Below are 13,678 nucleotides of genomic sequence, written 5' to 3'. Positions count from 1 at the left end.
GAGAGACGATGGGAGAAAAAGGCACAGGGGTGTAATTTACCTTCCTCGCGCTGAGAGAGAACCGCCCCAACTCCCCCTAACTCTGCTGCCTAAAAATCAGAGAGCATTGAGTCAAAAGTCCCCGGCTTTTATCCAAATCTCCACTGAATTTTTCAGGTACAGGTAACGTGTGTTCTCGCTGTGGTGGAGGTGGAGATGGAGGAAGAGAACAGGCCACCGCTACATTTAGAAGCTCTACTGGTGGTTGTGGTTGTGCAGGGAGCTCTGGTGGTTGAACAGGTGCTCTGGGTGTAGCAAGCAACATACGTTTCAGTTCAGATACCACCTGTAGTAGCGCGGACTGCTCCTTGGCAACATGCTGCTGCATTTTTTCATGTCGTTCCAACCGTTCAGCTTGAAGAGCGAGCACGCGCTGGACGGAGTTGAGTCCACTGAGTCCATTGCTGGCTGGATTGTTCTGTCATGGGTAATGGGAAAGGATGCGAAGCAAACAGTGCGTTTATTTACAGTGCTCAAAAACAGTTTCAAAACACAAAGCGAAGTGCAAAAATTCAACGGTGATCCTCTCCAAATTCCCAGTGGTGTGCAGGTGAGTCTCCCAAGTGATTATCTGAGTGTGTTTCTCCTCCGAGAGCTTAATCTAGCGGGCTCCTTCTCTCCAACCTTCTGCTCCATATCACTTCCTCCTACAAACGAGCGACAACAACAGGTGAGAAGGGTAGCTGGCTAAAGCTATGTTACAAGTAACAAACACTCTTTACTACCAAGCTTCCAGTACAATCCAGCGTCGACTGCAGTAAGGACACACCGTTAAATACCTCGGCCCCAAACCAAGAATCATTAGTGACAGCTGGGTGGCAAATTAGGTGCAGGTGTGTCGGCCGCTGGGTGGAGACAACAAGGGTGGGGAGGAGGAGAGAGAAAGAGACACACACATACTCATAGGCAGGTCATCCGTCCGACCATGACAAAGACACGTCTTAATTGAAGGAAAGGCAAAAAATTTGGTTGAATTTTATGTGGCTGTTCATATTAAATCCATCAAAGAGTGAAAATCCAAAAAGCTGCTGCAATCCTTTGTATTAATGATCTGTGTGTGTGTGTGTGTGTGCTACTATGTGAGTGTGTGTGTGCGCATGCGTGCATGCGTGCTCGCAGAACGAAGGTCAAGACAGGAGCTTTTTTTTTTAATGCATTTCCAATCAGCTTTTTTTTTTTTTTACAAGAAGTGTAGCTCATACATTGCAATAAATGTATTCTGCTACATCTGCTAATGAGAGAACATGTTTTTTCATCATAAAGACTGTGATATGAAGCATTGTTAAAGTGTCACTTCAGTAATGCTGCTGAGAAAAAAAAGTGTTGACTTTTATTTTTTAAATACATGACTTAAAACACTAAATTTCAAATGTTTATTTTAAGTCTAAAGAACATAACAGCTGGTAAGACGATGAATTTTGCTTCTCACTGTCCATGTTATGTTGTAGTATCCATTATCATGTATGCTACTTTGCTCTGTGGACTGTAAAATGTTTTATTGTATTCATGAAATAAACCAGACTTTCAATGTCTGAATCTTTTACTGTTTTTTCTGCTTTTGTTCACCCCATGTTGACAAAACCCACAGACATCCAGAGTAGGGATGGGTACCGGTACCGGTTCTGACATAGACGGTAGTAACCAGACCGAAAAGCAGCGCACATTTCGGTGCTTTATTTCGGTGCTTTTTTTTCCTGAGATGTCATACACTTTGAATTCTAGCCAATCATTTTACGTTTCCGAGGATAGTAGGCGGATCCAGGTATGTACATTTTTTTAGAGCAGAGCTACAGATTAAAAATGCCCAAGGCGAAGCGGTCAAAAGTCTGGCTGTACTTCACAGCAAAATATGCAAACTCAGCAGCCTGCAACAAGTGCTTTAAGCTGATACTGTGATACTGTCAAAGGAGGTAACACCTCAAATCCGATGAAACACCTGGCGACGCATAGCGTTTTTTTTAAAAGCCGAAAAATGTGCTGTATTTGATAGCTTGCTGCGAGACCTCACACCGAGCGCATCTACTGCGGGTGTGGTGCCTGTTATCGGACCCGGAGTTAGCAACATCTCCCAAAAACCCGAAGAGGAGAGTCCTGGCCCCTAGCCCTGCCAGTGTAGCAGAAATGATGAGGATGATGATGCAGCAGCAGCCGTTCTTCTCTGCGTGAGTAGCTTAATGTTGTTCGTGTATAATTTACATTGAGTAGGCTAACCACATTATTACATTAATGCATGTAAGGTGAACTAGCAAACACCGTCGTAGTTACATGCGGCTGTCTTCTTGTTTGATGGCAGATACTTCCTTCACCCTGGCCAAAAAGGCTAAAATGGCCAAAGAAAAAGTGGAAAACAGTTAAACATGAGAGGTTTTTAGACAAAGTTTGTGTTTTTTCTATTGTTTAAGCACTGCTTCCAGCCAAGAGTGATACCATATATGCCACATAGCTGCAGAAAAGGCTAACATTGTTATCTTTTTACAAAAAAAACAGCTGAACATGAGAGGTTTTTGGACCAATTTTGTGTTCTCCATTCTTTAAGCACCGGTTTGAGCACCGTTTGAGCACCGTTTAAGCACTGGCACCGTTTCAAAAGTACTGGTTTGGCACCGGTATCGGATAAAACCTAAACGATACCCATCCCTAATCCAGAGTTAACTCACTAAAATGTGGAGCAATCTCAGTGTATTTAGCTGCTTTTTCCCTAAACACAATCAGCTGACTGAGAGAAATGCCTGTTGTCCTCACTTTGGTCATTATGAATGTTGAAGGAGATTTGTTCCATAGACACCTTATACTAGTGTTTCCTGCACTTAATCTAACACTACTATGTTGTATTTAAATCCAGATTCCTTTTATAGATTACAGTGAAATTTGTTAAACCATTGCTTAATGGGACAGAAGTACAAGTTGCTCTTTACTAACACATTGTAGACAAGTTTATTTTTATTGCTGGACAACACAGCTAGCAGTCTCACACACTCTTTAGATTTTTGAAGTTTTGTGCGTAATGGTTTAGTCTCACACACCTTACCCTTTTCTCCCCAGTATCACAACAGTATGACTCCCAAAGTACGGCACTAAATTCAGAACAGTAATATACAGTTGGAAGATTAATGATTGCGTTTTTTTTTGTTGTTGTTTTCTTCTCTGTGTTGATGTTGTTCTTGTGTGTGTGTGTGAATGCCTTAGAAGTCAAAGTATACATTATCCATACTTACAAAAAACATTTTTAATTTGAATTAGAACTGAGATTCTAAGTTGTGAACAGAAATCTTATATTCAGCCAGGAGTATGTTTCCACACTTTCACAATGCTGAGGTGTCTAATCCATGATCCAACAGATGGTTTGTCACATGCAGGTGAAAAGGGCAAGCCACCCCTTACTTACACAACCTCACACACTATAGATTTTTAAAGATCTTGTGTACAACGGTTTAGCTACAGATAAAACTTCTACTTTTGATAAAGATCACTCCCTCTGCATATTTCTTAAGAAATGAAGCGTCTTTACTGGGATATTTATTGTTAAACTATGCGATTTTCCAAATGTGTGTGGAGTAAAATGTTGTGACCAAGAATCATTCAGTATTAACAACACAAACTGTTTTGATAGCAGAAACAGTCTGCCTTATAGCTCCCATACTTTACCGCTAGTTTTATAAACACACTCGTCTTCATGCCTGTTTAATTGTTTTTTTTATGAAACTGGTTTTCAATAGTACAACCAACGTCTGACTTTTCTTTGCTCCCCAGTATAAATGCAAGAATTTTGCAGGCTTTATTGAAACTGTCACAATTTAACACTCAGTGCCATAAACAGAGTTGATCCATGTCTCTATAGACACTGTTTCATACATCAACAGCTCTGAAAATCACTTTTAAAGTAATGTAGAACATGATCTCTCTCACTCTCAGTGTCTCTAAAAACCCAGCAAACTGACAATCACCTCTAAACAAGGGGTTAGTTTATAGGTTTTTTGTTTGTTTGTTTGTTTGTTTGTTTGTTTGTTTGTTTGTTTGTTTGTTTGTTTGTTTTGTTTTTTATCAGGCGCAACCACCAGACTAAGTTTGTAGTCTCACCTGCTAATATTATTTTATTATAGCACAATATTCAGCTAGGTTACTACTTTGACTTTCTTACTTTGAGCACATTATCAAACTTTTACTTGAGTATTTCTGACGCTAGCAGCTATGCTTCTACTTAAGTAAAAAATGCCTGCACTATCAATATATAAAGCTGTCTGTAATTCTTGAACAGTTCATGCAAAAATTATAAATTAAACCTCCACCACAGCTAACTCTTTTTAAAAACAAATAACAGGTGTATTTCTTAGATCTACTGATACAGCCAAAACACTCTGCTTGTATAATGCCATATTCTCTCCCAGCGTACCCTTGTCTCACAACAGGGGAATTCCCAAAGTACAACTCAATAAACAGAGACTCTAAAACCAGAACAGAAAGATAAAGTTGGAAGATCAAAGATTAAGGTTTGTGTTTTTATAGCACGAAGTAAACTGTCCCCCATAGTCTTCTAGACCTTGTTGTGCTTACCTTAGAAGACAGATTATACATTAGTCATACTTCCAAAAACATTTTGAATTCCATTTATAACTGAGATGTCAAGCTGATATCAGACATCTTATGCTCACCAGGAGCATGTATCCCCAACTTCAAAACCTTAAGGTGTCAAATTCACAAACCCAACATGGGCTCATTCAACACAGGGGCCAGAAGTGCATGTCGGCCTTTACTGACACACTGTAAATAAGTTCAACACAGGGAAATGCGGCTAACAGCCTTGGAAACACTTTACATGAAATAAAACCTTTTAGAAAACCCTTTACAAGAATAAATGTGATGATCTGTTTTACCTGAATCAAATGTATTTTTTGTTTACTTGAAATAAAACTTATTTTGGAAACCCTGTACATAAAGTAAAAAGTATCGTGTTGTAAGTTCTGGCTTTAATATTTCCAGCTGATAAGGAGACATATTGCATTTCAAACGCTTCATACAAAAGACTTTTAAACAACCACTTTGTCTGTAATGACAGTATCAAGCAACAAAGCATTGTTTTTACTAAAATTCAACATTTTCAGATGAAAATTTTACTACTTTAAAAAAAAAATTATTTTACTGTAACAACCCCCTGAATGCAATTTTAGGATGATATTCTTGGAGATTCCATATATATAGAGATATGCTTTTGGAGTGAGGGTATCTAATACACAAGTTGTCACTGTGTTTTGTACTACCAGCTGTGAGGGCTCTGCTTTTACTTTGTATCATGTGAGTAGAGCTGGGCAATATGAGATTTTTTCATATCACGATGTTTTTTTCATTTCAGGCAATAACGATATATATCACGATATAAGCCAAATAACTATATTTGTAAGATTTAAATGTGCCGTTGCTCACAAGTAAAATGTGAAATAATCAGCAGCTTGTTTTGATTTAAATATTTATTTCCCATAATAAGTTCAACAGGGTAGATGTACTTAAGAAACATGAGACTTTTTCAGATAAATAACGGCAAATATTGCAAACTACACAAAAGGCAGCCGCTAAAGCGTTTAAGTTTCAAAATAGAGCAAACAAAACAGGCTACTAAATTGTCAATTCCACTTAGAAACAAAATTTTAATTCTAAGAATAAATCTTAGTTTGTGTTACAATAGAACAGACAAAACTGACTAACTTTTGTCAATATCAAATAAACTGAGAACTAAAAGGAAATTCTCAATCTCTCCTTGTTGTATAGCTTAGCTTTTCAAACAGTTTTAACAGTTACATTAGTCTGACAAAAGCCGAATGATGAATTAGCGCTTCCAGTCAGAGATTGAGCATGCACCGCTTTATTGTATTTCCAGACTTGCTTTCGGCACAATTTACAGTGCACGCTACTCTGTTTTTTGTCAGACTTGAAATAGCCGAAATACCTTCACACTACGGAACTTCTATGGCTCTTCCGTTCGACAACCTCTCCGGCATTGGAACCATCATCAGTTTTCTCTTCGGTAACCTTCGGTCCTGCTCTCGGTTGATTTTTCTCTAGTCGGCACACTCGTTTCCTCCATTACCCGGGCGGCACGGCGGCTGGCTGCTTCCCAAAACAAATACACATGTGCGACTTGGCACTTGTGCTGTACGTAACAAGTCATGTGACGTGACGCTGCAGCTGTGATTGGTTCGGCTCTGCACTACTTAATTTGGATTGGCTGTTCTTTTTTTTTAAGAGGACAAGAGCGGCGAGGCCTATCGCAATAGTTTAGTTTTTCTATCGAGAAAAAGTTATTTCGCAATACATATCGTTATCGTTCTATCGCCCAGCTCTACTCGTGAGTATGTATTTTTCAAAGGAGATCTTCATCAAGTTGATTTGGTACCGTAGTCTTGTTGACAAGATTAAAAGACACGTTCATCAGAGTTCAGCAACATTTCAGTTTGATTAAATTAAAGTTTTTTTTAACTACACAGGGATTTATTTTTTCATCTGATATAGTTAGCGTATTGAACATGTCAGTGATGAAAGCAAGAAAATAAAGAAAAATAGTAAATGGCTGTCTAATTAAACTGTTCCTGTGAACCTTAAGTCCAAGACAGCCTTAAATCATCCTTTAATATGTTCGGTGTTACAAACTTGAAGAACCACAGAAAAGGTAATCAGAAATTAATCTAATTAGTTTTCAGCCTTCATTCATATTGAAATGTTGAAATCTTTCCTGCTAGACCAAATTGCAGCATCTGATACCGCTGACCATAACATTTTATTACAGCTATCATTAAATGGAGAGTCCTCTTCACACACACTGAGGTTAATTATGAAGCTCCACGGGCTTCTGTGCTAATACCAGTTCTGTTTACATTATACATGCTTTAGAAGGCATAGCATACATTTTCACTACTATGCAGATAATACCCAGATTATTTATTGGTTAAACTGTTGGGATGTTTTAGATAGATGAGCTTTAATTTTCTGCTTCAAAGTTCAGATAAAACTGAGGTTATTGTAACAGGACTTGAAAATCTTGTAAACACTGTGTCTAACAAGATCCTTACTCTGGACGGCATCGTCTTGAGCCGTCCGTTGTGCTGATTTGGCACATTATAAGTAAAATTGAAGCACACAATCCCGTCGCACAACATCAACATTTATTTATATACAAAATAAAAATGCTTTTTTTACAGAAAAGACTTGTAACTTCACAAGTCATCACCGTTTATGTGGGTTCATAGGGTAAGTCCTCATCCTTAACCCATAGTGATTCAGCTAATTTCTCAGGGCCTTGGAAGGGTGGCCATATCAGGATACATTTTTGAAAAAGGATACATGCTTTTAAAAATGTGGTAAAATGCAGGTTACATGTTTTATTAAAGAAAAATATGGATGCATGTTTGAAAAAATAAGCAGGGTAGCTGTTTGAAAGATACGGTACAATATGTTTTTTGTTCAGTAGAGCTTCTAAATGTAGCGGCGGCCTGTCCTCTTCCTCCATCTCCGCCATAGCGAGAACACACGTTACCTGTACCTGAAAAATTCAGTGGAGATTTGGACAAAAGCTGGGGATTTTTGACTCAATGCTCTCTGATTTTTAGGCAGCAGACTCGAGCTTATGCCTCTTATATTGCCAAGATCACCCTCATGGTTGAGCTCATGACAGGACAAGCTCTAGTGATGTGCGATACCACTGATTTCCTTTCCGATCCGATACCAAGTAATATTCAGGGTGGTATCGACGATACTGATCCGATACCGATACTTTGTACAAAAACTTTTATTTATTGTATCTCACATTATAGCGTCATAATGATTACAGGACATCAGATTACTTGTTCTTATCACTTAATAATGCAGAGTTCATCATATAGAAATAAAAAAAAATTGAAGTTGTGCTATTTGAAAACATTGCCTCCCTGCAGCACTGAAGGACTCCGTGAGAGACGTCTGTCTCGCCCTAGCAGCACCTGTCCCTCTCCTCCTCTTCAGTTCACCTCAATATACGCTCGTCATAGTCTGTGATATGATTTACTCTGAGGTGTTTGACAAGGTCAGTGATGTTGCCACAACCATACATGCCAACCCTCTCGATTTTTCCGGGAGAATACCGAATTTCAGTGCCCCTCCCAAAAATCTCCCGGAGCCACCATTCTCCCGAATTTCTCCCGATTTTCCACCCGGACAACAAAATTGAAAAACCATATCGCAGAATTCATAGCGCGGCCCAGCCAATTCCAGTCTCCAACAATGACAGTAGTTACTTAGTTTTAATATTGCTCTTATTACTCTTTCTGGGTCGCAAAAAACTTTTAACATATTTTCAGGTGAGAATGTAGCTGTGTAAACTTCAAATATCTGAGCCGATCGACAAATCGTCTTCAAACCCCCGCAGTCTTTCATTACTCAGGTTAAACATGTATAAGTCACTTTGATAACTTAAAAGTGTTGTTTGGCTTTTTCAGTGTTTTATTTGTTCGTGAGTAAATCGGTTTGGCTGAGATTAAAGTTATTCGATTAGATTAAATTAAATGTAACTTTATTAATCCCTCAGGATGGTTCCTCCGGGGTTTTCACACAGCTGAATAAACGTCAAACAGAAAACTAATTAAACAAAGTGTGAGACGGTCGAGAGTTTACGCCAGCGCCCAGTTATATTTTAGATAGCAAGGAGCAGACGGCAGAGTTTCACTCCACCGAGGGAGCTCGTGACGTACTACCCGGCTTTCTTTAGACCGCGAAAGCCGAGTCCTCAGGTGGAAGCAGCCTCTGAATTTGGACACCCCCGCTGTTTCTGGGCCGGCCAATAATAACGGTGACATTTAACATATTTTATCTGATAAATAAACACTGTAAAATGTATTCATCACCCCCCTCCCCAACAGCCCTTTTGAATGTCTCCCTAATTCTGATGTCTCAAGGTTGGCAGGTATGGCCACAACACCTCACTTTTTTGCCACATGTATCGCAAACCACGTCTCAGGTGTTTATGGAGGTCAAATACATCCGCACAATTACGCTCAGCCATTGCTGTGAGTGCGCGCGCCAAGGGGCTGCGAGACATTTATACAGCTGTATTTCGCACATAACTGTGAAAGGCGGAAGAGGAAGTAGTTCCTTTGAATGTAGACAATCCGAATGTTATAGTTTCTTTTCACTGTGTTCCTGTTAATGATAAACTACAAATTTACCCTAAATTACTAAAATATCGATATTTTAATGTGAGAATCGATTCTAGAACATAAATGACTGGTATCGGAGGAATCGATATTTCAGGATCGATCCGCACATCACTAACAAGCTCTGCTGTGGGCTCAAGCAGTCCTGAGCGCCCAGCCTTCTATCTCATATAGTGATTTTCAATGTGTGTTTGACAAAGGATCTAACCCTGACAGTGCTGCTTATCACATGTTTACATTAAAGCAGGGCCGGCGGAGCGTGGCAGACTTCTCCGTGGATTTTTGGATCCTGGCTGAGGAGACTGGCTGGGAGGAGAAGGCGCTACGAGGAGCCTTTCTAAAGAGCTTAAATGAGAACACAAACGTGAGTTGGCTACTAAAGAGCTTCCTAAATCATTAAGTGCCCTGGTTAACATGTGTATCAGTCTAGACGACCATATGCGGGAGTTTGGCAGGCGGACTGGAGAGGGGCGACGGTCAGTAGGGGGCGTCGGAGTTCCGACTGGACTCACCTGCTGACGAGGAGCAACCCATGCAGCTGGGATGGACTAAATTCAACCGGAGGAGAAGACAACTGGTGGGTGAGTGTTTTGGGTGCGGGAAGAAGGGGCATTTCGCGGACGCCTGTCCCTCACGGTTAAAAGACTCAGCCCGTCGGTAAGGTGGGGATACTGACGGGTGCGCCGGTTAATACCAGTGTTGGGTAAGTTACTTTAAAATAGTAACTTAGTTACATTACTAGTTACTTCTCTCAAAAGTAACTCAGTTACTTCAAGTTACTCGTTACTTTCAAAGTAACTAGTTACTAGGGAAAGTAACTTTGGTTTTACTCAGAATTCTCTTGTTAATGTGTTTCTTCCATAACTTTGCCAGTCTTCTAGCTTGCTTACTTGCCACAAGTGCACTGTGCCACCTACCAATAGAAAGGAAAAGATAATGTGCATATTTCCACGAGAGAAATCCCACGCCTGGACCGTCATTGACTGCTGCCATGATTCTAGCCTATGTCACAGCGTCATGTGAGCCTTTTACATCCAACACAAAAACTGCAGTCGTGGTGCTTTCGATTGTACTCAGAACTTGGAAATTCTGTCTTCTGAATAGGAAGATGTAGGCAACACCAGACTGCAGATGAGCTGCATACAGGGCTGGACTGGGACAGAAAATTGGCCCGGGCATTTTGACTAGAGACCGCCCACCATTATAGGAAAAATCATAAAGCCTTTGAATGAAAATAAACACTGTTGTGACAGAGATGTACACTGTTTTGATGGTATATATGCATCAATCTATCAATCGTTTGTTGTAAGATTCAGATAATAATTTTTTAAAAGCTAGACATTTTAAATGAGGATAAGAAAGAAAAGTATTTCTTTGTGCCCCCCTTTCCCTGTTAATGCCCTACATGCCCCCCTGGCAACACTTTGCTAGATCCGCCCCTGCACAGTTACCAGCTGTCAGCTACATAGAAAAGGATCCTGGTGTTATTTGTCTCTCAGAAACAGTTCATAACTTCCCTTCAACTCATTCATGTCACCTAAAAGGTAAACCTGTTTCTCCATCACAGCTCTGATGATTCAGTAAGGACATCTCCTGGTTTCATCTTCATGTTTCCCTCTCACCAGATAACCAAACCATATCATGACCAGCAGCTTTTTTGCAGCTGTGGCTCCAGCAAACATCAGCTGATACTAGAAATTAATATTAAATAAATTCTAACAATAGCTGATCAAGCTTAAACGTGCTGCTGTTGTTTAGCGCGACATCCGCTGGTTTCCTCTTTCTGGCGCAAAGTGAGCGATAAACAAACAAGAGAGACGATCAGCTGATCATTGATCAGTTTTCATGATTGAAGTAGAAACGGGAGAGGGAGGGGGGAGAATGAAAGAAGAAGAGGCAGCTGTGCAGCAAAGACACAGAATAACTCCAGCTTTGTGCCTTTTTCATTGTAGCTGAATTACGGGACAAACTGTTCCTTTTCACCTCAATAAGAAACGCGTAATATTTTCTCTGAATACAAGACGGGACGGTTGGCAACTCTAATAACTTATGAACAAAATAAAGTTCAACATCATTAACTTCATAGCACCCACCCAGCTGTATAGAAACTTCGTCATGCTAGCTAGCACGCAGTACGGAAAAAGTCAGAATAACGAAAATAAACTCCACCTAAACTTGGTTCATATCTGACCCAGAGAGACTGCAGGTCTAACTTCTTACCTGAAGTTCAGTTCACACTTGGACCGGCGGCCGCCTCGGGTCTCTTTTCCTTTTGCGTCCCTTTTCCTTCATCCACCTGCTGGCTTCCACCACTTGCTAATGTTACTGAATCTGTGGAAGCTCCGCGATAGCCACCACACGAAGTAACGAGTAACGACCCTATCTAAATCCCAGTAACGACTAACGCGTTCCTGATTTTGGCATAATAACTAGTTACCGTGCTCGTTACCACAATAATAACTTAGTTACTGTAACGCGTTACTTAATAACGCGTTAGTCCCAACACTGGTTAATACATTCCTCCACCTCAGCTGCCCAGCTAAATTACTGTTTCTTTCCCACACCCATTCTTTTGACGCACTAATAGACTCGGGAGCTGAACAAAGTTTTTTGGATGAGGCTTTGGCCCACAAAATGGGTTTGCCTGTTGTTCCTCTCCCTGAAGCGCTCCAAGTGTCAGCACTTAATGGCAGTCCTTTAGCTGCTGTCACTCACTGCACCCAAGAAATCACACTCACTCTCTCTGGCAATCACACTGAGCAGATGTCCCTGTTTCTCTTCAAGGCACCTGACACACCTTTAGTTTTTGGATTCCCCTGGCTCCAGGGACACAATCCACAGATTGATTGGGCCAAGGGATGTATCGTGGGGTGGAGCACCCATTGTGCTCCACCCCATCGTGGGGGCGATCATGGCTCAAGAGTTGGGAGTTTGCCTTGTAATCAGAAGGCTGCCGGTTCGAGCCCCAGCTTGGACAGTCTCGGTCGTTGTGTCCTTGGGCAAGACACTTCACCCGTTGCCTACTGGTGGTGGTCAGAGGGCCCGGTGGCGCCAGTGTCCGGCAGCCTCGCCTCTGTCAGTGCGCCCCAGGGTGGCTGTGGCTACAATGTAGCTTGCCATCACCAGTGTGTGAATGTGTGTGTGAATGGGTGGATGACTGGTTGTGTAAAGCGCTTTGGGGTCCTTAGGGACTAGTAAAGCGCTATACAAATACAGGCCATTGAGCAGTGTTTACGCTCTGCGGTGCCAGGTTGCATGTCTGACGATCCTGTGGGGCCGCCCACTCGCCCGGACTTGTCAACCGAATATCACGACCTAGGTCAAGTCTTTAGCAACGACAGGGCCCAATCGCTGCCTCCCCATCGTCCGTACGACTGCGGGATTGATTTGCTCCCGGGAGCCCCCTTGCCCACTAGCCGACTCTATAGTGTCTCGAAACCCGAGACCGTAATATAGCGCAGCTGGCATCATCCTCCCCTCCACCTCTCCCTTGGGCACAGGCTTCTTTTTGGTTGACAAGAAGGATAAGACCCTACGCCCCTGCATTGACTATCGGGGTCTAAATAAAATCACAATCAAAAACAAATATCCTCTACCTCTGCTCGCCTCAGCTTTTGAACTCCTTCAAGGAGCCACCTTTTTCACCAAACTTGACCTCTGCAATGCTTATCACCTGGTCTGCATCCACGAGGGGGACGAGTGGAAGACAGCCTTCAACACCCATCTGGGTCACTTCGAGTACCTGGTAATGCCGTTTGGACTCACAAACGCCCCTGCTGTCTTCCAGGCCCTGGTAAATGATGTTCTACGAGACTTCTTGAACCACTTCGTGTTTGTTTATCTTGATGACATTCTGATTTTCTCCAGATCCAGAGCTGAACACGTTAAGATAAGATAAGATAAGATAAGATAAGATAACCTTTATTAGTCCCACACGTGGGAAATTTGTTTTGTCACAGCAGGAAGTGGACAGTGCAAAAGTTATGACGCAAAAATTAGAATACAATAAGAATAAATACAGTACACAGCTGTACAGGATAGAATAAAATAATATACTATATACAGTAGAATAAAATAGAATAAAAATATACAATAAGATAAAAATAGAATACGAATGCTATATACAACTGAGTAAAAATACAACGATGCCAGAAAAGATTATTGCACTTAGTGTTATTGCACATGTGTGGATGTGTGTGTTTGTTCAGTTAAAGTCTTTGTTGTGGAGTCTGACAGCAGTGGGGAGGAAAGACCTGCGAAATCTCTCCGTCCCACACCGTGGGTGCCGCAGTCTCCCACTGAAGGAGCTGCTCAGTGCTGTCACAGTCTGCTGCATGGGGTGGGAGACGTTGTCCAACAGGGATGACAGCTTAGCCGCCATTCTCCTGTCACTCACCACCTCCACTGGGTCCAGAGGGCATCCTAGAACAGAGCTGGCCCTTCGGATCACCCTGTTCAGTCTCTTC

This window comes from Diplotaxodon limnothrissa, linkage group LG23, assembly GCF_057381915.1.
Source record: "Diplotaxodon limnothrissa isolate DT_005_m linkage group LG23, D_limnothrissa_male_GT1.1, whole genome shotgun sequence".
In the NCBI taxonomy this organism is placed as follows: Eukaryota; Metazoa; Chordata; class Actinopteri; order Cichliformes; family Cichlidae; genus Diplotaxodon; species Diplotaxodon limnothrissa.
This window is presented reverse-complemented; position numbering follows the sequence as displayed.